At 39.2% G+C, this 23,024-nt stretch overlaps 1 pseudogene; it reads left to right on the top strand.

Annotated features, from left to right (window-relative positions):
- The first annotated feature begins 323 nt into the window (after window positions 1–323).
- LOC149219702 (peptidyl-prolyl cis-trans isomerase FKBP42 pseudogene) lies at window positions 324–21,415 on the top strand (annotated as a pseudogene).
- Window positions 21,416–23,024: the final 1,609 nt, after the last annotated feature.

Here is a 23,024-nt window from a genome sequence, read left to right as displayed (position 1 = left end):
ACCACTAGACGTAGAAACTTCCATGAAATTCTTTTTAGCATCCATAAAAGTTTCTTTAGCCCAGTTGAGGTTAAACCTGACTTCATTTTCAGCGGCCTTGCACACCCATCCTTTGGCCTCTGACTGTTTTCCCTTATCTTCACCTGTGGCCATACCACTATGCGTTATGATATTGATGTTATGATTCTCTTCACGAGGCTCCACCCGCATCATCTGGATATTCTGCATAGGCTGTTGTGGCTGCGTCTTCTTTTCTTGCATCTTTGCTATAAGGATCAAGCAATCTTCTATCACATGGTCGAATTGTCTGCAATATTGACACGATGGATGCATTTGGTTCGGGTAGTCACACGCAAAATGTCCAGATTCGCCACAGTTATAGAAAATAAATTATCCACTTCCTTTGCCAACCCCTCCTCCTCTCCCTCTTACATGGCCTTTGAATCCTCCTCATGCTACACCCACGCCCTGATCCTGAGGTTGAGTTTCTGCTTGCATTCAGTAGGTAGGGGTCTTATCAGTCATTAGTTCATAACTCAACAATGACACTCTTCATGACCTATTGATTTGCAGAAATTGCAAAACAACTACTGAGGGGTCTGTACAAACTTCTGGAGTAGATGACAATTGTGTATTGCATGTTGTCCTGTAACCTGACAGATGGCACACCATGGCTTTTCTCTTGCACTCAACCCAATGGTATTTTCCAACTTCAGGGGGACAAACCCCCCCCCAATAAGATAGTTCTGATAAACTAGGAAATGGTCCTTATCATGCCCATGGCCCTTGCATTTCAAGCACCAAACTTTAACGCACATCTCAGGCTGGGCTTCCTTTCCCTTTTTCAGGCTCTGCAACTCCAGGTGCAGATTTTATAGCTATGAGTGAATCTATTGGACTCCAATGTTCGTATCTTGTATTGGCTAGGCTTCCAACCTCATCGCAATCTCCACAACTTCTGCTACGTTTCTATCTTCTGCTACGATAATGGTAATCTTAGGTTAGGCAACAACGAAGCAATGTACCAATCCTTGTGTTGTTCGTTTGTGATGTTCATATTAGCCTTCTCGATTAGGAATTTTAGCCTCTGATAGAAATCCCATGAGGATTCATTCACCACTTTCTTTATCTCCTTAAACTCTGTAATCGAATGCGCCTGAGATTTAGGCTTCTTAAACTTGTGGTTCAACGCTTGCTAAGTATCTTCCAATGTTGTGATAGGGTGATCTTGACAGTACTTGATATACAAGGTCAGCGCTCTATCCTACAACACTGTAACCAGCTGTGCTTTCTTTAGATTATCATCAGTGATCTGTTGCGCTATCCACACAACATCTGCAATGAACTAGAACTGTTTGGGGTCTTCCCCTTTGAAGATCGACATCTTCATTGCGTTTGCCATGTTGAATGGTGGAGGTGGAGGCAGAGGTGGAGGTGAAGGTGTAGGTGTATGCGGTGGAGGTGGAGGTGTAGTGGATGAATGAGGTATCCACGGGGTACCCTAACTTACCAACTGCAGCACACTTCGTGCTGTATTCAGAATTGTTCCTTCATCTTCGGTTGAAGAGGATCCTAATAGCGGACTATCTTCAGAGCCCAATTCTCCATTCCTTCTGAAATGTTTTCCGCTTCACGTAGTCCCAAACATCAAGGTAATGGCATAACCCATTTTTTGCACAACAACATCTTAATCCATGTTTTCAGAGATTTTAAATACTTACCTCGCGGTCCCCTGAAGAGCTTGCATTCTGCTTTGCTATAACTTACGGATATATCGATTGCAAGTTAGTGAAAAATCCCCCTAATACGCGATCAATCCAGTGATCAATGACCCACACGATGTTGTTTTCTGAAGCTTCCAATCACCTCACTAGCTCTAGAGTCCACACAATAGGGCCATCAAGTCTCCCCGTACCCTGACTGCCTACCAATTTAGATAGCCACTCGTGCAACTCGCAAGGGAAGAAACAAAAAAAGTTCTTGGTTTCATCTAAGTACAGGTATCTACTCAACCACTGTTCCTTGGATAACCATGAATTTCTGTTTTCCTGAACTGCAAACGCATGTTCCTTTCGATCGAGCCACTTCTCAATTTCTTTCTTGGTAGGGAACCACTTATTCGACATCACACATTCCTTAGATTGATCCTGGTCCCAAAAACAGAACCATTTGTTGGCTTAAGGGGGCCTAACCCAGGTTCAGAGTTATTCACACCAACCAACAAAACCCTAACTTCTGGCCCTTTCGGCAACAACCTGTGTATCACAGACTGCAATCTCACCCGAAGCAATATTGGGGGATGCTAGAACCAGGTTTCTGCATCCAGAGGTCTGTGTGATGGTCTTCCCAAAGTTCTTATAGCTTAGATCTGCCTTTGCGCAGATCTATCCCTTCCGACTATCAACTACTACAACTCTATTGAAATGACCTTCAGATCTTCTTGAAGGTACTTGATTGTACTTAGCATGCATAAAAGATACATATTTATTACTTTTGCACAATAAAATGTATATTCAGAATCCCTTCTAACCCAGATCTGTCGTCGCGCCAATCTACCCTTTCTGAATACTTATCTACAACAGATTTGCCTCACGACTTCATGATCTCCGCGAAGGGGGTTAATTATTCTTATTATGCATAAATATTACAGATCTATCCGTTTCATACAGAAATAAAGCATTAAGTCACATAAAACAGATCATAGAGTGAAGATACACAAACTTAATAGAAATAAATAAACAAGGCACGAATGCACAAATTTGGCTCAAAACAATATTTATTATGAATAAACATTCAATTACAGACTTCTTCTCCCTGCGCACTTAGCCGTAGAGGCCTGCGCTCTCAGCTGCAGACTTGCCAAAGTCTCCACACACTCAGTTGCAGGAGCCTTCCCCTTTTGCCTAAGTACAGGAAACAAACTTTTCCTGCCTTAGCACCTTGCCCTTACAATGATTCTCTATCAAAATTTATCTCTCAGACTCGCTATGACTCAACTATATATGGCCTTTCCATTACAATACCAGGTCTGCACCCCATGGGTGAGTCTCAAAACCGACCTATCACCTACCCATACAAGGGACTAATGCCCCTTTGACTCTTACTTAGTGTCACACTCCGCTTCCACATTTCGCAAAGACTTTACATTCTTTAACAAAATTTTTTTACAAAAATTGACTTAACTGACAAAATTTGACCCCAGGGACCCCATCCCAACAATCATGGAAGTTATGGAGGATTAGTTATTGCATCTAACAAAAATTTGAGCCTTATTTCAACATAATCTCATAATAGTGATACCATTACGACTTATTTGACTCATATTGAAAATAAATCATCCTCGATAGCTTTACATTTGGAATGTGATTCTGGTATGGTGGCCATGTGGTTCTCATTACCATTCACAAAAGTAACCAATCAATGCTTGATTTCTTCTTCTAAAAATCTAGTGATGCTTTCAAACTCACTACCCCATGAAACTATGAGTATGTTTAATTTTGATTCAATTTGATCATTGGTTAGAAACATAGCATCTTATATCAATGGTGGGCCTTTGAGTTCTTTAACTACACCTAGATCTTTTGGAAATAATTCCCTTCTCTTTCCTTCCAAGTTGTTATAATTAGCTATTAGTTATTAAAGGATGCTTATCCTTGCCATATAATTGGCCTTAATTCACTTAATTATGTTTTTGCAAGGGAGATCTTAGTGCTTTCTTGTCAGATAATCCATGTCTAATATCCTTGGTACACATGTACTTACTGCATATTTGTAAAAATATTCATCATTTTATAAATCCTTCTGAGAATATTCAATGAGAGAAGAAATTTTATTTGCCAAACTACTTGAACTAATACTAACTTTCCAAGTTTCCAAAAGTGTATTGAGTTATTTATTTATGTTTTTAGCAATGTATATTCTAATACCAATTGATGGATTATTACACTTTTAACTTTATAACTTGACTTGTGTGTTCCTTCAGGAATTTAATCCAGGGTGATAACAGATAATGGCTTTGCAAATAATAGTCTAGGGCTTAAATCGTCCTCATGCTCACTTATCTTTTCTTTAATACAACATTAAATTCTAGTTCCTGTTATTGAATGAGGAAGAGTGTCATGAACGACTTGATCAAATTTGAGAATTATTAAGGGTTTCATTTATCGGACCTGAATTTCTAAGTTCCAAAATTTCCAAGTATTTACATTAATTATTTCAATTCATATTTTTCTAGCCTCTTTATTGTATGTGGCATGATGCAATGTTAGGTATTCCTCTTAAAAAAAATAGTCCCTCACGAGCCAACTCCTATGAATTTGTTGGTTTTATTCCATTTGTATTACTATCCAAGAAAGAACTTCATTGAAATTATCAATTTCTATTTGTACCGCATTATCATCGAAGTTCTTAGAGTCTCGAGCACCTTTTGTGCTAGTTATTTTCTTTATTTTTAGGGGTACAACAATATGCGTTTTCTCTCGCTGTGAACAAGGAAGACCCCTATCATATGAATTTCCCACACATCCTTCATTACTCTATTTTCTTTCTACAATGGTTTCATGAATTCTGTGGATAGATGAGGAACTCTTATGGGGGAGATGGGTTGGACCAACATTAGCACTATTTGAATAATTTACCCTTTTTCTATATTTAAATTGACCATAATCATTTTGCATATTTTTCTTCCTTGTGCATGTGTTTGAGTTGACTCTTTTATTTGTATCATCATTATAAACTTGCTTCTTTTTGTTTGGAGTAGCTTTGATGATGGTGGGATCATTATTATAATCTCCTTATGGTAATTTCTTGTGCCCTTGTGAAAGAAGTACTATAACCAGTTGAAGGTAAGTGAGCCATGAAATTTCCTTCTGGATAAAAACTGGTGTATGCTTTAGTTTCCTTCAAATGAAAAGGGTTCAAAAACTCAACCATTTGAAATAAGTGACAAGATTTTAATTAAAATATTAACAATTTTAAATTGTAAAGAAATGAATTGGCACTTTAGTTTATTGTCAAAGAAGGAAGACCAAAATTTATATATTGTCTACAAACTTCAATAATAAAATATCTACCATAAAAAAAAAACAATGGAAGGAGAAAACTATTCCCTTCAAAGCCAAAGACTCTGACATGGGTGAATTCTTCTTCATATACATGAATTCCCCTTTCCATCCATAAAACCTAATGTTGCCTCTATGATTCTTTTGAGCTCCACTTCAATGAGCATATGTATAAACTCCTTGACAAATAAATCTTAAATTTCATAAAAATGGAATGATTCCTTGTGTTTCCACAATATGGGGTACTATAATTGAGCTAGGTTATCACCAACATTAATATTTCCCCTTGTGGGTAGACTTTCAAATGTATTGCAATATACTAGGGAAAATACTAGGTATGAGGTCGTGAAGAACCTCTTAGTTTGCAGGAAATTAAAAAGTTGATAAGAAATTCATTGGAGATAATATGTGCCTAGTATAAAACCTTTTTCATCCAAATGGAGAATTTCAAGATACAATAACATACCTAGGAATATATGTGATTGTGACTTGACCAACAAGCCTTGAGAGGAGATAGGTGAAATCCCAATAAGGTTCAACTGACATTCATAGTTCAAGTTGAGAGATATTAATTGGTATGCTATAACGTTGAGATATAAAATATTTTAAAAAATTCACTCCACCACCTTGAGAATCGAGGAAAGAATATGCCTGAAGGAGTTAAGGAATTTATTTGGAGATGGTAGTTGTTCTATTCATACACATTGGGTTAAAAGAACATGATTTCTTTTGCTTGCTTTCAATTGAATAATCAAATGTTTAGAATTAAATATGCTCTCATACTAGGAAACAAGTTCTCTACATTTGAGTACTTACAACATGCAACCAACCTTGCATATGTTGGGCATGTAAACTTTGTTAGCAAGCTGCTCATCTAGAAAGTGATCAAAGTGTCACTTATATGCTACTTAGTGGTATAATTGGAGGAATATCTCTTTCTTTTTTCTATTCACCATCTTCACTTTTTTTTAATAGGATTTAGTATATATGTAGTATTAGTGATATAAATCATTCCTTTTTGTTTGATAGGCGACTAAGAAATGATAAACAAACCTTAATGAACCATCTTTTCTATGTACACATTTTCTCCATAATGCATGTGAATCATGGATATTGATTCCCATTTGCATGAGCAAAATTTATGGGAAAGTATGGTGTTTAAGTCTCATTCACTTTAAAATCTATTTGTATCTTGTGGATATAAGTGCACACCTTAAATCACCTAAATAATATAAATCCTAATTTTTAATGGTTGTATAATGGGAAAGTAAGATGATAAGTGCAGTGCATTAAATGTACGAAGGATGCAAAGATGAAAAGTATGTACATGATGCAAAGTTGGAAAGTATGTATGGGTTGTCGAGGAATGATTCTTGCAAAGGAATGGTTAATTACTAATGCTCTTCATGGTGAGTCATAGGAATTAGGAAAATAAACTAAGTATATTATTGAATATCGATTGATGTGAGAATCAAAATATGATGCATGATGTGGAATGCCAAGTCAATGCAAAATGAGTTGAAACAAAACTTATTTGTGTTTTACAAAAGGAGAATCATGATCCGGACTTAAACAGGAACGCAACAAATTACAGAGATAACCATAAACACAGATATGCAGCGGAAATAATACTTCATTTCATTAATGTAAAACACTGAAATATGCTTACAAACAGTAATGGAAATAAACTAGCTAGGGCGATGGTAGCTTATCTCTGAGAAGAGATGTGGTGGCTACATGCCTCTGAAATGTGTTACAATGAGGTTCGAAGGCCTATTTATTGTTGAGAAACAACGGAAAACCCCTAACATTCCAAAACCTAACCCTAGAAGATGAAATGCCACACTGTGGGCCCCGTTTGGGTAAATTGGTACACCAACTTCCCGGGGTCGTAACTTTGGCATACGATCTCCGTTTGACGCGTACAATAGCTTGTTAGAAAGATCTATCCGAGCACTACCACTTTGGGAGGCAACATAGATCCATATTGCCCCAGAATTCCCAAAAAACGTCGTTTAGGGCCTCAAAACGGCTCCGGAAGTTTAGGACCCGAAAAACTGCTAAAAATAGTAAGTTGTGCTACAATTAAGGAAACTGAAAATGCTGAGAGAAATAATGGTGGGGGTCCAGGTGGACTTGGCAGGTGGCCACCAATATCCACCTGGATCATTCGTCCCCCCTTAGGAAGCAATGGTCCCCATTGCGTTGAGTTCCTCCATGAGATGAGGAAACTTTTGCTGAACTTGTTCCCTGGTGAGCCACTTGCCCTGGTGAAGGAGTTGGCCTGCTTTGACAACTCGATACAGTTGGATATTCTGTTGGCGAGTGTTCTTGATCTGTGTGTCCATGATCCGATCAGTGGCAGCTTGTTCCATGCAATTTGGATTTAATTCTGTGGGTGTGAGCTGTTCTGTAATGTCGGATGTGTCTAGCAATGGTGGAAAGTATGGCCGAAGGCGGTCCACATTGAACACTGGGTGCAGGCCAAGGAATGGGGGAATGCTAAGCTCAAATGCATTGTCTCCCATAGCCTTAGTAATGGTGTAAGGACCATATCGGAGTGGTCTCAGTTTCCGATAGGCTCCAGTAAGGCGTTCCTTTTGCAAATGCAACCAGACTTTGTCGCCCACCTGAAACTTGTGTGGCACCCGATGTTGATCATGTCGCTGCTTGTACTTGGCATTTGATTTCTCCAGAATGTCATGGACCTGCTGGCGAATATGTTGGATGCGCTCAATGAAGCTGGTGGCCTTATCTGTTTCGGACTGGACATGAGCTGAATTTATGTGAGTAGCTGCAAGTGGCATGGCCACATCAATGGGGCATAGTGGCTGGAATCCCAAACCCACCTGAAAAAGGCTATGGCCAGTGGAGCTGTGAAGAGCTTGGTTGTAGCTGTGCTGAACATAGGGGAGGCTCTCGTCCCATGTGCGTGGATGCTTTGAGTTATACATTCGCAGAATGTGCACAATCATCCTATTGACAACCTCTGTCTGGCCATCAGTTTGAGGATGGAACACTGTGGACTTCGTGAATTTGGTGTCCAGCATTGACCAGAGACTGGACCAAAATGTGCTGAGGAACTGACTATCCCGATCTGAGATGATAGACTGTGGGATCCCAAAGTGCACCCACACTCGTTCAAAGAAGAGTTTAGCAGTGGCTTCTGCTGTGATATTCTTCTTGCAGGCCGCCATAATGGCCATCTTCGAGAACCTGTCGATGACCACAAAAACACAGTCATTTCCATGCTTAGTGGAAGGAAGGCCTGACATGTAATCCATGGAGATGGATTCCAAAGGTCGACTAGGGGTAGGCAACGGGGTATAGAGGTTGTGCTTCTTGATGGTCGGTTTGGCAATGGCACAGGCAGTACATGATCTGATGTACTTCCCAACATCCTGTCGAAGATTCGGCCAATAGAAATAATTTTGCAGTACTACCACTGTATTCTCGACCCCGAAATGCCCAGCAACCCGACTGTAGTGTGCTTCCCAAATCATCTTGGCACGCTCACTTGAAGGAACACAAAGGTGACCCAGGTGGCATAACAGGGCATCCTGGAGGTGAAAATCTGGAACATGCCGACCCTCCAAGAGTGTCTGGTATGTGTGGCCGAATTCTGGGTCGCTTTTGTAGAGAAGTGGCCAATCAGAAGTCTCGTGCCCACAAGAGTTGAGCACGGTGGTTAACGCCATGATCGCTGGTCGACTGAGGCAATCTGCAACATTATTGGTGCTTCCCTTCTTATACTTGATATTCAAGTGGAACTGTTGCAGGTATGTAGACCACTTCTAATGGCGATCATTCTGCAATTTCCCTTGGGTCTGTATGAACTGCAGGGGTCGGTGGTCTGTGTGGATGACCGTTTCCTTCCCCAAAATGTAATGCTTCCATTGTCGACAGGCCTGCACAATGGAATACATCTCTTTATCATAAGTGGGGTACTTCGGGACTGTGTCTGAAAGTGTTTCACTGTGATATGCCACTGGATGTCCATGTTGAGTAAGGACTGCCCCAATAGCATAGTCAGAGGCATCTGTCTCGACCTCAAATTGTTGTTGTAAATCTGGTAACGCGAGCACTGGTGTCGTGTAGAGGCGATCCTTCAACTCTATGAATGCCTTCTGTTGAGATTTAGACCAAAATAATTTTGCTTTCGCCTCTCCCTTGGTGACTTGACTCAAGGGCCAAGTAATATGAGAAAACCCCAACACGAACCTGCAGTAGAAGTTGGCAAGACCTAGAAAGCTACGGAGCTCTGTTAGAGTGGTTGGAGATGGCCAATCTCGAATGACTTGGATCTTGGCTGGATCCACATGCACCCCCTGTTCATCAATGATGTATCCCAGATACTGAACCTGGGTCATGCCAAAAGTGCATTTCTCCAAATTGGCACATAACTTGTGTTGCCGTAGTGTTTGGAGAACCTGTCGGATGTGGTGGAGGTGCTTTTCCCAACTCTGGCTGAAGATCAGAATGTCATCCAAGTATACTACTACAAATGAGTTGGTGAATGGCCGTAAGATGTCATCCATTAGCCTCATGAAGGTTGCAGGAGCATTCGTTAATCCGAAAGGCATAACCAACCATTCGAAAAGGCCCTCTTTGGATTTGAAGGCAGTCTTCCACACATCAGAGGGTTCGATTGGTACCTAGTGATATCCTGACTTCAGATCGATCTTGCTGAAATATTTCACCCCCTTTAGTTGGTCCAGGAGGTCATCAATCCGCGGGATCAGGTACCTATTACGGACAGTGATCTTATTCAGCGCTCGATAGTCAATACAGAGTCTCCACGTCCCATCCTTCTTCTGTACCAACACGATCGGGCTCCCACAAGGCGATGAACTCGGACGGATGTGACCTTTCTGCAGGAGCTCCTGAATCTCCCTCTTGATTTCATCATTCTCTAGAATGGAGCGCGATAAATTGGTCCATTGGGTAGCGGCGCACCTGGGGTCAGATCGATGGAGTGCTTGACCTGACAGTGCAGAGGAACCCCTGCGGGGGAGGTGAAGATGTCCTCATACTCCTCCACGACCTTGTCCATTTGTAGTTGTCGTGCAGAGGGGCCCTGTCTGGAGGCCGCGGCCACCGTCTTCTTCTTTCCTTGAGGGTGTATCATCAGGAAAACAAATTTCCCGGTTTTGGAAATGAGCTTACTGCATTGTTTTGCAGTAATCAAAGAGATGGCGGTAGGTGGTGGTACCTCTGGTATCCTGTATAACTTATTTCCCAATGTAATGATAACAACACGGGGTCTTGATTCATACACAGCATGTCACTTCCACAAGTATGGTTGTCCTAATAATACATCACAAACTTCAAGGAGAGCAATGTCACACAATACCTCATCCGTGAAGGGCTTGATGTTGTATGGAAGGCGACATTGCTGGCTCACGCGAAGATCTCGTCCTTGGTGAAGCCACCCGATGGTGTACGATTGTGGATGTGCTGTGGTTGGTAAGCCCAACCGCTTCACGACCTCTGCCGAAATGAGGTTCTTTTGGCTCCCGCTATCAACAATGAACTGTATCGGGGAGCCCTTTATCCACATCTGGGAGTGGAAGAGACGCTCCTCCTCCTCTGGATATTCAGGTTCATTTTTCTGGATCTTGGCGGTAGTAACAGTGGCGTTGGGATCCGCATCAATGATCTGATTCCCTTTGTCATTTCCCTTGTCAGGTTTTGACTCAGAGTGGGAACATGCATCTGATTCTGAAACCTTTAGCTTAGCCACCAGTGACTGCTTGGCCCGACACTCGCTTGTGTTGTGAGTGGAGCTCTTATGGAACTCACACCATTTTCCCGTGTCCTTTTTCGGCTTCGCGACGTTGTTCTTTGCTTGCAGCTTCGGCGGGTTGTCTTGGGCTGCCCCGCCTTGGCTTTGTCCTTTTTTCTATGGTTTAGGGGCACCTTTCCCCTGCTTTGGATTCGCAGATCCAAAGCCTCGCTTCTTTTGTTTAAACTTCTGCTCGACCTTGACGGCATATCGGTATGCTGTGCCAAGCGAGGAGATGTTCAGGAATTGTATTTCTTCCTGGATGTACTTGTGCAGGCAGCCGCGGTATTTGAGTATCAAATGCTGCTCCGAATCCTTGATATCCAACTTTGTGCGAAGGGTATGGAAAATATTGGTGAACTCCGGCATGTCTTGGTCCCTTCCCTACCACAGCGTGGTCCACTTTATGTATTCATCCTCATAGCTTCCAACATGGTAGTACTGCTCCTTGATGGCATCCCGGAATGAATTCCAGGTGGGTGCGGCTGAAAATAGTGAGCCAATACTTTCATCCTTCTGCTCGCAGTAGGTTTCCCACCAGTCCTTGACGTGGGGGGCTGCTTTGAGAAGAGCGAAAACAATCTTTTCCCGACTCGAAAATTCATGAACAGAAAAATAACCCTCTAGTAGATTTAACCATTTATCTACGGCATCTGCGTCTATCTGACCCTCGAATATGGGGATTTCAAAATTAACTTGTACCTTAAAGGGCATGGCGTTTCCAAAGTAGCTGCTGGAAGCCGATGTGTCGCTTCTGGGTAGCCGCTGAAGGATCTGGGCAAAGCTGTCCATCATCGCGTTCCGTTGTCGCTCGAGGGCTTCTTCGAGCAAGATTTTGATAGGAACTCCTGCCCCCCGTCTTTCTTCTCATCCGCCATGGGAGGCCGTGGGGATTTGCGAGGCTGGTCTTGCAAAGGTTCGACCAGTTCAAGCCCTAACTCCTTATATCCCGACCTTGTTGGGGACATGCAAAGAAAAACAGAGAAAAAGCAGACCGCTCTGATACCACTGATCCGGACTTAAACAGGAACGCAAAAAATTACAGAGATATCCATAAACACAAATATGCAGCGGAAATAATACTTCATTTCATTAGTGTAAAATACTGAAATATGCTTACAAACAGTGATGGAAATAAACTAGCTAGGGCGATGGTAGCTTATCTCTGAGAAGAGATGTGGTGGCTACATGCCTCTGAACTGTGTTACAATGAGGTTCGAAGGCCTATTTATTGTTGAGAAACAATGGAAAACCCTTAACATTCCAAAACCTAACCCTAGAAGATGAAACGCCACACTGTGGGCCCCGTTTGGGTAAATTGGTACACCAACTTCCCGGGGCCGTAACTTTGGCATACGATCTCCTTTTGACGCGTACAATAGCTCGTTAGAAAGATCTATCGGAGCACTACCAATTTGGGAGGCAACATGGACCCATGTTGCCCTAGAATTCCCAAAAAACGTCGTTTAGGGCCTCAAAACGGCTCCGGAAGTTCAGGACCCGAAAAACTGCTAAAAATAGTAAGTTGTGCTACAATCAAGGAAACTGAAAATGCCGAGAGAAACAATGGTGGGGGTCCAGGTGGACTTGGCAGGTGGCCACCAATATCCACCTCGATCAAATCAAGATACCAACTAAGTGTATAATTTTCAAGAAAGTTATGTGGAACAGGGTTGTGATATGTATATGGAATGTGGATTGTAACATCCCTTTTTAGTACCTAGATTTTTAAGGTTGTATTAAGACTAATAACTTTGGAAGAACAACATGGATATTTTTCTAGACTCACTTTCTTTTATTTAATATATATTGCTAAACTTGGAGAAGAGGCTAGGAAACATAGATGCTGATGCATGGGAGAGAAGCTTGACTAAGGGAAAGCTATAAGGGAGATATAGGAAATTTCCTATATACCTAAAATAATTGGCCAGACCTTTGATGTGGTAGTTAAACTATCCAAACTTCCAACAATTGTGAGAAGAATGGGGAGGAGGTACTGAACTAATCCACGATATGGGATACATACCATTCTAGAGACTATTGGTTGGCCATGAATCCCGAGGAGGGACATGAATTATCATGCGAGGTAGCACTCGTGGGGGTAAGTAGACGAAGAGGAAAAATTGAAGGAGACAATGGACAAAGCGAGAAGGGACAAAAGAAGAGAATAAACCAAGATACAGAGATAGAAAAAGAGTAATTAAGAAGGCTTGAGAGTGCGTGCAAGTGCACTAGAAATCCTATGATAATGGAATATAACCACACATGGGAGCTAAGTTAGTGACTCTAAATAAAAGGGGACTAAAATATTTTTGATTCATAACTATCCTATGTGGAAATGTAACCTGAACTGAGTTGGACAAGGAATCAACGAGGAACCCTTCAACCAAAAAAACATTGGCCTCAAATAAATTCTAAATAGTTTTTTTGACCAAGGCATGTAAGACACTAAAAAAGGAGAAGCCCTGAGGGACTGCTAGCTCAGTGAAGGGATCCCTTTTGCTTTATGTGGGCCCATGAGGGCCATATTTTGTTTTTCTAATAGGACCTATGTCATTAACTAAAGAGAAAAATCATGAATATTGAATGTGAAGGAGAGTAGAATTCATGTCCTCTACCCTATTTTGAATCTTGTGGAACCCTAAGTGAAGCTTTCCCATAAGACATTCAAATTTGTCTTGGGGACGACTAACTACAATAAACTTGTAGTGCATATATTCTTATGGTTGGGTGGGAAGTGTCTCTCCCTTATTTAGTTTCCAACAAATTTAAGTGACTCAAATAAGTGTATCTATTCCCTTGCTAATAAAATGAAAAATATTTAGTGTTTAAAGATTTGTTTCTATGCTATAATATTGTGTATACTTGAAATGCTGATCTAAAAGTTGTTATGATGGTTTACTACTTATGCTTGCAATGAAGATTTGGAACTATGTTTAATTTTTTTTGGTTGTTAATAATCATCTCCTCATGTATGATCTCTATATACATAAATATTTCCTTGAATTAAATGTTTACTGTGAGTAGTATTGCGAATTGGACTTTATATGTTGGTTGGAGTTCTGTAACTATTTATGTATCTAACAATGTGATTGGCTTTTATTAGGCCAGCGGTGAGATAGAACAACTGTGACTATATCATTGTTCTTAATGAGAATATGAAGTCTTTGTTCTACTTAAAGGGACTTTGTCCTTACAGAGAATATCCAAGATATTGGTCTTCCTATTTTTAAGTGTTTGAAGTGTAAAGTATGAATTTGTCATCCTTAAGGAGTGAAAAGAATCTCACTCAGCTGAGAGAAGTTGTAGATTTGGCTAATGGCCATCTCTTTTCCACTGCCTGCCAAGCCCCTATTTCCTTGTGCAATTCCTAGGATGAATAGACCATATTTAAAAGGAATTCATGCTTCCAAAACTGTGCAATCCTAATTAGGTCCTCTTCTAGATTGCATGCATGATATTTACAACTCAATGAATCATACAACTGATAGTACACTGTCCCTGGACTCTAGTCTCAACTGGGTCTTTTTCAGAATTTACATGCATGAGTTTTCAATGAGTGAATCTTCAGTTATCTGGAGTAGCACTTGTGGATGCACTAGTGCACTAACTGACTATTATTCCTCTACTAGTTCAACAAACAATTAGAACTAGTTTAACTGCCTATAACTCAATAAACTGAGTTATCTAATTACAACTCAATCTAAACTCACACTGGACCCCTAAAATTTAGGGAGAACATATACATGAATTCCAAAAGACTTCCAACTCGAAATTCCTAAGCTAATTAAGTTAATTAAACTTGATAAACTATTTAAAAGTTGCTATGAGAATAGAATTCGATTTTAATTCACAGTTTAATTCAAGGACAAATTAAAATGGAATTTCTTGTTGCCATTTCTCAATACTCCCTCTCAACAAGAAAGGGACTATTTGCTACCCTGATCCTATCTCTGTGAAACTCGAATTTACATCTTGACAATGCCTTTGTCAAAATGTCAACATCTTTCTCCTTCGTGCGAATGTACTCTAACAACATGATCGACCTCAATACACAATCTTATAGATGATGATAGCGTATATCAATGTGCTTGGACCTATCATAAAAAATGGATTTTCAGAGAGTTTGATACAACTTTGATTGTCATAGTAAATCAATGTCAGATCCATTTGTTGTCTAAACAGACCAACCAGGATCTTCCTCATCTAGATGGCCTCACATGCTGCCTGACTTGTAGCCATGTACTCTGCCTTTGCCGAACTGAGTGCAATCGATCTCTATTTCCTACTGTACCAATAAACTGTCGCTGACCCAATACTGAAAATCCCTCCTGATGTGATTTTCTAGTCGGATGGACTCCCCGCCCAATCTGCAACAGTGAATCCTTGAAGATTCACTCCCTCTGTCGATCTGTGCCATAATTTGTATTGAATAGTGCCGCATGAGGTATCTCAATACATGATTTTCCGCCTTCCGATACAACTTGGTAGGCTTAACCATCGCTTGACTCAACTGATTAACTACATAACATAAATCCGGTCGTGTTTTCACCAAGTACATGGGTGAACCCACAAGCTATCTGTAAATAGTAGCTTCCACTACGTCTCTCGAAGTAGCATCCTCCTTCCTCAAGTTACTAGCTAGAGGAGCCTCCATAAGCTTGCAGCTCTCCATGCAGAACCTCTTGAGTATCTCGTTGGCATAATTTCCTTGAGACACAAACAACTCCCCATCACCTTGCCATACTTCCATGCCCAGAAAGTAATGCATAAGCCCCAAGTCCTTCATCTCAAACTCTCTTGTAAGGTCCTCTTTGCAAGAATTGATCAGTTGATCATCGCCTGTCAGTATGAGATCATCAACATAAAGTACAATGATCAACAATTTACCTTTCACCACTATGTGATATAGGTTCACATCCGCTACACTTTTATTGAAGCCCAACCCGATGAAGTAGCTATCTATCCTGGTGTACCAAGCAGGATGTGCTTGCTTAAGCCCATACAACGCCCTCTTGAACCAACACACATGCGACTTATGGTTGAATGTTTCAAAACGTTCAGGATGCTCTATGTACACCTCTTCCTCAACCGTGCCATTAAGGAAGGCTATCTTCACATCCATTTGATGTATCTTCCAATCCATATGCGTTGATAGTGATAATATAGATCTGATCGACGAGTACTTTGCAACAGGAGCAAAGGTCTCATCATAGTCAATCCCCTTTACTTGTAAAATTCCACGAGCCACAAACTTGGCCTTATGCTTCTCCACACTACCATATGCAACTTGCTTTACCTTGTAAAGACAACGAGAGCTCACCACAGACTTATCCTTCAGTCTCTGGACCACATCCCAAACACTGTTACGAACTATGGAGTCACACTCCTCCACCATGGCATCAACCCAAATCGGCTGTTGCACTCCTTCCTCAAAGGAATATGGCTTTGTCACAACACATTTTCTCATAAGAGCCATGTATCCAATGTACCTGTCAGGTGACCTCCTCTATCTGTGTTGTGATGTGGGTTATCCCACATTCTCTCTAGCATCCGACAACAATCTATCTACCCCTTTGGTGCGCTTTCTCCCATCTCTGGAAGACTATGCCTGAGTGAATGTCTCCACTCCTGGATCCTCTGCTTGTGTCTACTCCACATCAATCTGAGGCTCCTCAACCTTAGGAGCTAAAATCTCCTCAACCGCATGTAGTTGAAGCTCCCTCTCAAGGGAAACTTGCATGGACTTCTCCTCATCGAATCCGACATCCCTGCAAACCACTGTCATCCTGCTAGTCAGAAAGTACACTAGATAGTTGTGAGGTGTATTAGTGTACCCCAAAAATATCCCCAACTTTGTTGTCGGCTCAATCTTCTTCTGTGCATCTTTGGTCACATTGAAATATACCGATGGCCCAAAAATCCTGAAGAGGCCAACATATGGCCTCTTACCAAATAAGCCTCCTCTGATGTCTTCATCCCAAGTATTTGATGTAGGCTACGGTTTTGAACATAAATCACTCTGTTGCATGCCTCAGCCCACAAGTGTAGTGGGAGACCCTGATCATGCAACATCTCCCTCGCTTCCCCTACTATGCTTCTGTTCTTCCTCTGAGCCACCCCATTCTACTGAGGGTTATGGGGTGCCGTCAACTTTGGTTTAATCCCTTCTGATGCACAGAAGTTCCTAAACTCATTTGAGACATACTCGCCACTATTATCACTCCATAGATCTTTAATCTTCTTGCCCGACTCTTTCTCCACCAATGCTTTAAACTCACAAAACTTTGTGAAGGTTTGATCCTTTTTTTACATGAAAAATATACAACATTTTCAAGAAAAGTCATCAACAGATATAACATAATACCTTTGTTTGGTCGTGGATGCTGTTGAGAATGGTCCACACACATCTTAATGGACTCTCTCTAAAATAATCTCTGCTTGACTGTCTCTGTCGTGAAAGGAATACTTGGTGTATTTACCTAAAGTACACCCCTTGCATGTATCAACTTGCTCTAGTGTACCTTTGGGAAAACCGGTGGAGATCTGCTACATGATCTTCAAAGTCCCATGATGCAAGTGGCCCAATCACCTGTGCCACAATTCACCCACGTCTCGGCTCTACACCATCTCTGCTTTTGTGCTCAAAGCATCACAATCATCTACCTCTAGCTTATAGAGATTCTTCACTTGAATCCCATTCTCCTTTACTTGACCCATGGCTATGTGTCGAAGGAACACCTTTCCTTTCGAGAAGATCACATCATAGACTCTATCCTCAAGCATGGAAATGCATACCAAGTTCTTCTTCAACTCGAGCACATACATAACATTCTTCAAGGTGAGTGGAACCCCATGCTCCCTCTGAAAAGTAACTGTGCCCAATCCAGTAGCACTATACCTCCCGTCATCACCCATCTCGATATGAATCTAGAGATCTTTCTCCTCTAGGTCACTGAATAACTCCTTGTCACCAATCATGTGGAATGCAGCTCCACTGTCTAAGTACCATACACTTCCCATCATTGATGGCACCATGCATTCAATGAGGTAAAAGTCCAATTCAAATTGAGAGGCCAAAGCCTCACCCACCGCTCCTCTTAAGGACTTCTTCTTGGACTTCTTGAGTGGACAATTTGTAGCAAAATGGCCCAGCAAGAATTCACTTTTTTCATGTCTTTCTTCATGCCTCCGTTACAATAATATGATTTGGAATGGGAATATTTCCCTTTCCTCTTCTTCACCTTAATCGCTAAGGCACAATTCTCTTCATCATCAGTCTTTGATGAATACCCATCCCTGGTGTTCCTCCTGATCTCCTCCTGCATCAAATCCATCGACAGTCGTTCCCAATCTGGCAACTTCTCCCGACCATTGACAGAGTCCTGATAATGATTCCAACTCTTTGGGAGTCCTAGAAGAGAAAGACTCAACATATCATCCTCGAAAACCATGATTCCAACACTTCCAAGTTCATCACAACATTGAGTGAACTTGGTCAAGTATTTTGGAATAGTCTCGCCTTTCTCCATTTTTATTTGTCACAGTTTGTCCTTCAATGCCAATTTAATTTGGTCATTGTTGTTTTGATACAAGTCCGTCAATGCTTTCCACATAGCATACAGAGTATCCTTGCCATGGAGACTCGAGACAATGTGGGCTCAAACTCCCTCAAGGATTATTTGCCTCGCCTTCGTCACACACTTCTTCCATTCAACGAGATTCTATGCATCGAATGCTGCTGATTTAGGAATGTCTTGATCAACGAATTCCTTCAATCCATTATCCTCTAGCACAACCTCCATTCTGTCCTTCCAGACTATATAATTCGAGCTACCTTCCAAGGCATACTCGAGCCACAAATCGTAGAATGCCATTTGCCGATCCTGAAGTATGTATTGCAAATTCGAATTTCACCTGTAACCCAAAACTCAAAACTTCAAAATCTCCTCTAGTATACTATCTTCAACTTTGATACCATGTAGATTTTCCTGTAGATTCACAAGCTCATGCAATTTACTAAAGCACAGGACAAGAATCTACTTCTACTTTCAACCAGTGGAAGCCAATAGATCGATGAAAACAATATGAACAATAAGAAGAAAAATCAATGGCACATAACACAATAAGTTTTTCTGTGTAAAGTCATTGCTCAAAACCCCGCCTATCTATATCACATTAATCAGAAATATGAGTGAAGATACAAAGCTTGTTCTCACTAGAACAATTCTGCAAAAGTATGCTCAACTCTCTCCCTCACAAGCCTGCTCTTAGCTAACACTTAGCCAATTTCCATTGCCTTCCAATCCCCTATTTCCTTGTGCAATTCCTAGGATGAATAGCTCATATTTAAAGGGAATTCATGCTTCCAAAACTACGCAATCCTAATTAGATCCTCTTCTAGATTGCACGCATGAATTGCACGCAATCCTAATTAGATCCTCTTCTAGATTGCACGCAATCAAACTCTTCTTTGACCTGTAATCTATGGATGCATCGAAGTATGGATCATTTACGTTTCTGTCCGATTTCTAATTACTTGCAATCAATGGAAACCTACTCTATTGACTCTTTGAATGCCCCCTTAAGTCTGTGCCAAAATTGTGAAAAGCTACAACAAATATTAAGTAGGGATTTCATATTCACATAAATTCAAAATTTGAGATTCAAATCTGACAAACCTGCATTGGATCCTTTGCACTTCTATCTGATTTATAATCACTTGCAATCAAGCCAACCTGTGGCTCAATCTCGTGAGGACAAAGATCTTGAGGTGATTGCCCCAGAGAAAAAAAGAAAAAATCTTACATGTCCTTAATAAGCTTCAAGTTTCAGAGAGTTGTATTATGGAACGATCAATTATGGCTTCAACTTTTGAAGAGCTATATTGTGGCACGATCAGTTGTGGTCAAACATCTACGCATAAGATGCTTGCGAGGCATCTCAAAGGAATAGACAAAAACGATAAAAAATACTATGCTCATGGAATCTAAATGTTAGTTTTGCAGTCTTTTTTTTTAACAAATACCATGCTCATGGAAATTGAATGTTGGTTTTACAGTCTTTTTTTTAAGTATTTAATTATACATATAGTAAATTTGAGAAGAATAGGACAATGATAAAACGTGGCCGTAATATGAATTATATGATTTGTTTTGTTTGAGCCATCTTTCATAGGATGTCTCAAACATGAATTTTAAATGAAAAAACAAGTTTATGGATAAATCATTGGAAAAGGGCTACTCGAGGTATATCATGCCAATCATGATATTTCACAAAATATTTGTTTAATCTTAATATCGAAAATTAGTAGAGAAGCAAACTCTTCACTGTTGGCTTGTTATCACTCAAATTGTGTGGTTTGTTACCCCTTCTTTTATGAGGGGTACCTATGGAAAATATTTTCACTTGCATTTGGTGAACAAGGTTGGATACGAACATGTAGCCTTACTTAGTGAAACAAAGCAAGTTCAATTGTAGCATTACATCATCAACATATTTCAACTCTCTTATAAGAAGAGTAGGATTAAAATATCTTCATTATTGGTGTGTATCTTTTGATTTCATATTTTGATATTTATGGTGGCAACATCAGGTCATCATTTATTTACAACATTATACAACTTGTTATGGGAAGTATGATGAGGGTGATATATGCAGTCCATGTGGCTGCTATCGCAAGGCTTGTGGTCTTGATGAGTGAGCTAATATGTGATGATTGTGATAGAAGAAATTCTAAGTGGATACTGGTATTGAGTTTTTTGTTTTGCAACTAGAAAGGAATCACCAAAAATTTAGATCTAGGGGACAATTTCCTACTTAGCCTGCTCATTTGTGTCTATTAATTCTAAATGGGAGGTTCTTCATTATGAAACAAAACATCAAGGATGATAATGGGACCAAGCCTTCACATAATTGACATGCTGGCAAGAACAAAAACCATTTGAATTGGTTTTGGGTAGTGATAAAAAGAATTGAGTGGCTTCACCATTGGCATGCTACTAAACGTGCCTTGCTTCATGTGTATTGACAATTCCTCTTTTCCAAATGTATCACCTAGAGCCAATCTTATATATGAAGTTGATCTTATTGGTTTTGAGTAAGACAAGGAAGGTAAGGCATGTAGTGCTATGATAGTACAAGATAAAATTGAAGCAACAGAAAAGAGGTGGAGGTGGAGGCGGCAAGAAGGTAATGGAGGACAAATTAGCAGAGGTTTTGCAACAATATGAAATAACCCTAGCATAAATGAGATGATTTTATGTTTTAGTTGTTTGGAAAATATAAGGATATGGTGACTGCTGTGAAGAACCCTTGTAATCTTAATATGGTTCAATGTTTGTTGAAGTTGAATTGTTATGAAGAAGCCATTGGCCAATGTAACATGGTATTAGCTGAGGATGAGAAGAATATCAAGACTTTATTAAGATGTGGTAAGGCACGAGTTTCTCTACGTTAGATTGATGATCCAAAAGAGGACTTTCAAAAGGTTAGGAAAATTTCTCCTGAAGATAAGGCAATAATACAATGGTTATTTTTTCATTTTAATAATCATATCGAAATTTCATGAGCCTTGGTTGCAATATTATAACATAGGGTTGAATTAAATACATTTAGGTAAGTAAAATTAGATTAGAGTGGAAATAGGTGCTTCATTAATTACCGACATGTTTGGCAATCGTTCTTCGCCACATAATTTATGAGTTTCTCAACTTCCTCACGTGACCAAAGACCTTTCCTTATCTTTCGCTTGGAGGAAATAGAGACCTCGGTTTCTGTGCACCTCATTCCATATTAAACTTAATTAATATTTACATTGCTACTCAAGTGAATTCATTTGATTAGAGTTTTAAAATTTAATTTAATAGTTATTAAATAAATAGTATATATAATAATTTAATTTAATAAAGGTTATAATTTAATAATTTAATGTTATGTATAGTATTTTCGTATTTTGATTAGGGTTTTATATTTTAATTTAATAATTATTAAACAAATATTATATATAGTAATTTAATTTAACAATATTAGTAAATGTGGTTGTGCAAGTGATTGATATACACTTATCCATTTATATCAACCATATTTGTTAACGTAGTTGTACTAGTAATTAAAACTTCTTACATATTTTCATAAATTTATAATTTTAACAGCGTTCTTTTAATTAAAACTTCTTTCATGTTTTGATAAAGTGATTGGTTGAGTTTTATCAAGTAAATTATAATATTGTAATTATTGGAAATTCAATTATAATGTTGTCATTTATTGGAAAATGAGCCATCACATTATCATTAAAAATCAATTTAAATGTTATAATTATTGGAAGGTCGGCCCACTCCCATTCACATAGGCAACCAAAGTGTGCACGAGATTGTTTCAAAAAGCACTTCCAATAAAACAATGAATATATGCGGTGGACTACTCTACATGGATGTACCAACGTTGACTTTAATTTTTTACATATATTTTAAATTTTACGGACGACCGTAATTGAGCCCCAAGCGAATATGCTTCCTCTGATTTCGATATCGATGGTTGGAGGTGGTGGGGAGTGTGAAACATTGTTGTGGAAAATATTTATGCCGAAACTTTTGACCCACGCGCCAGTCAGCCGACTATGGCGGCACCACCAACATTAACTTTGCGAAGAAGGAAAAATAACCAGCATTGAACTTTAAGGGTCAAACTTTAAAATTAGAATGTTGAACTTTTAAATAGAAAAGTTTAAAGTATTAAAATTTTAATTTCAATATGTGAAAATTTTACATAAAGCATATGAAATTAAACATTTAACATGTAAAAATTATTAAATAATTTAAGAATTTAAACATTAAATTAAACATTAATTTAAAAAATAAATATTTAAATATTAAAATTAAAATTGAAAATTAATTATATTTAAAATATAAAAATTTAAACATTTAAATATCAAGTAAATTATCAATTATATTTTAAATTAAAAAATTAATCATTAAAAATTTAATTAAATATTTAAAAATAAAACATTAAAGTAAAAAAAAAAAAAATTTAAAGATTTAGAAATGTAAACATTAAACATTTAATGTTTTAATTTAATTAAACATTAAATTGAATATTTAAAACAAAACATTAAAGTAAACAATTGAAAATCAAAATTTAAACCTCTGAAAAATCTAAAAATTAAACATTAAAATTTAACC

This window comes from Pinus tabuliformis, chromosome Q (genome assembly GCF_031772625.1).
Source record: "Pinus tabuliformis cultivar Carrire ecotype Pingquan chromosome Q, CPIR1, whole genome shotgun sequence".
Classification (NCBI taxonomy): Eukaryota; Viridiplantae; Streptophyta; class Pinopsida; order Pinales; family Pinaceae; genus Pinus; species Pinus tabuliformis.
This window is presented reverse-complemented; position numbering and strand designations above follow the sequence as displayed.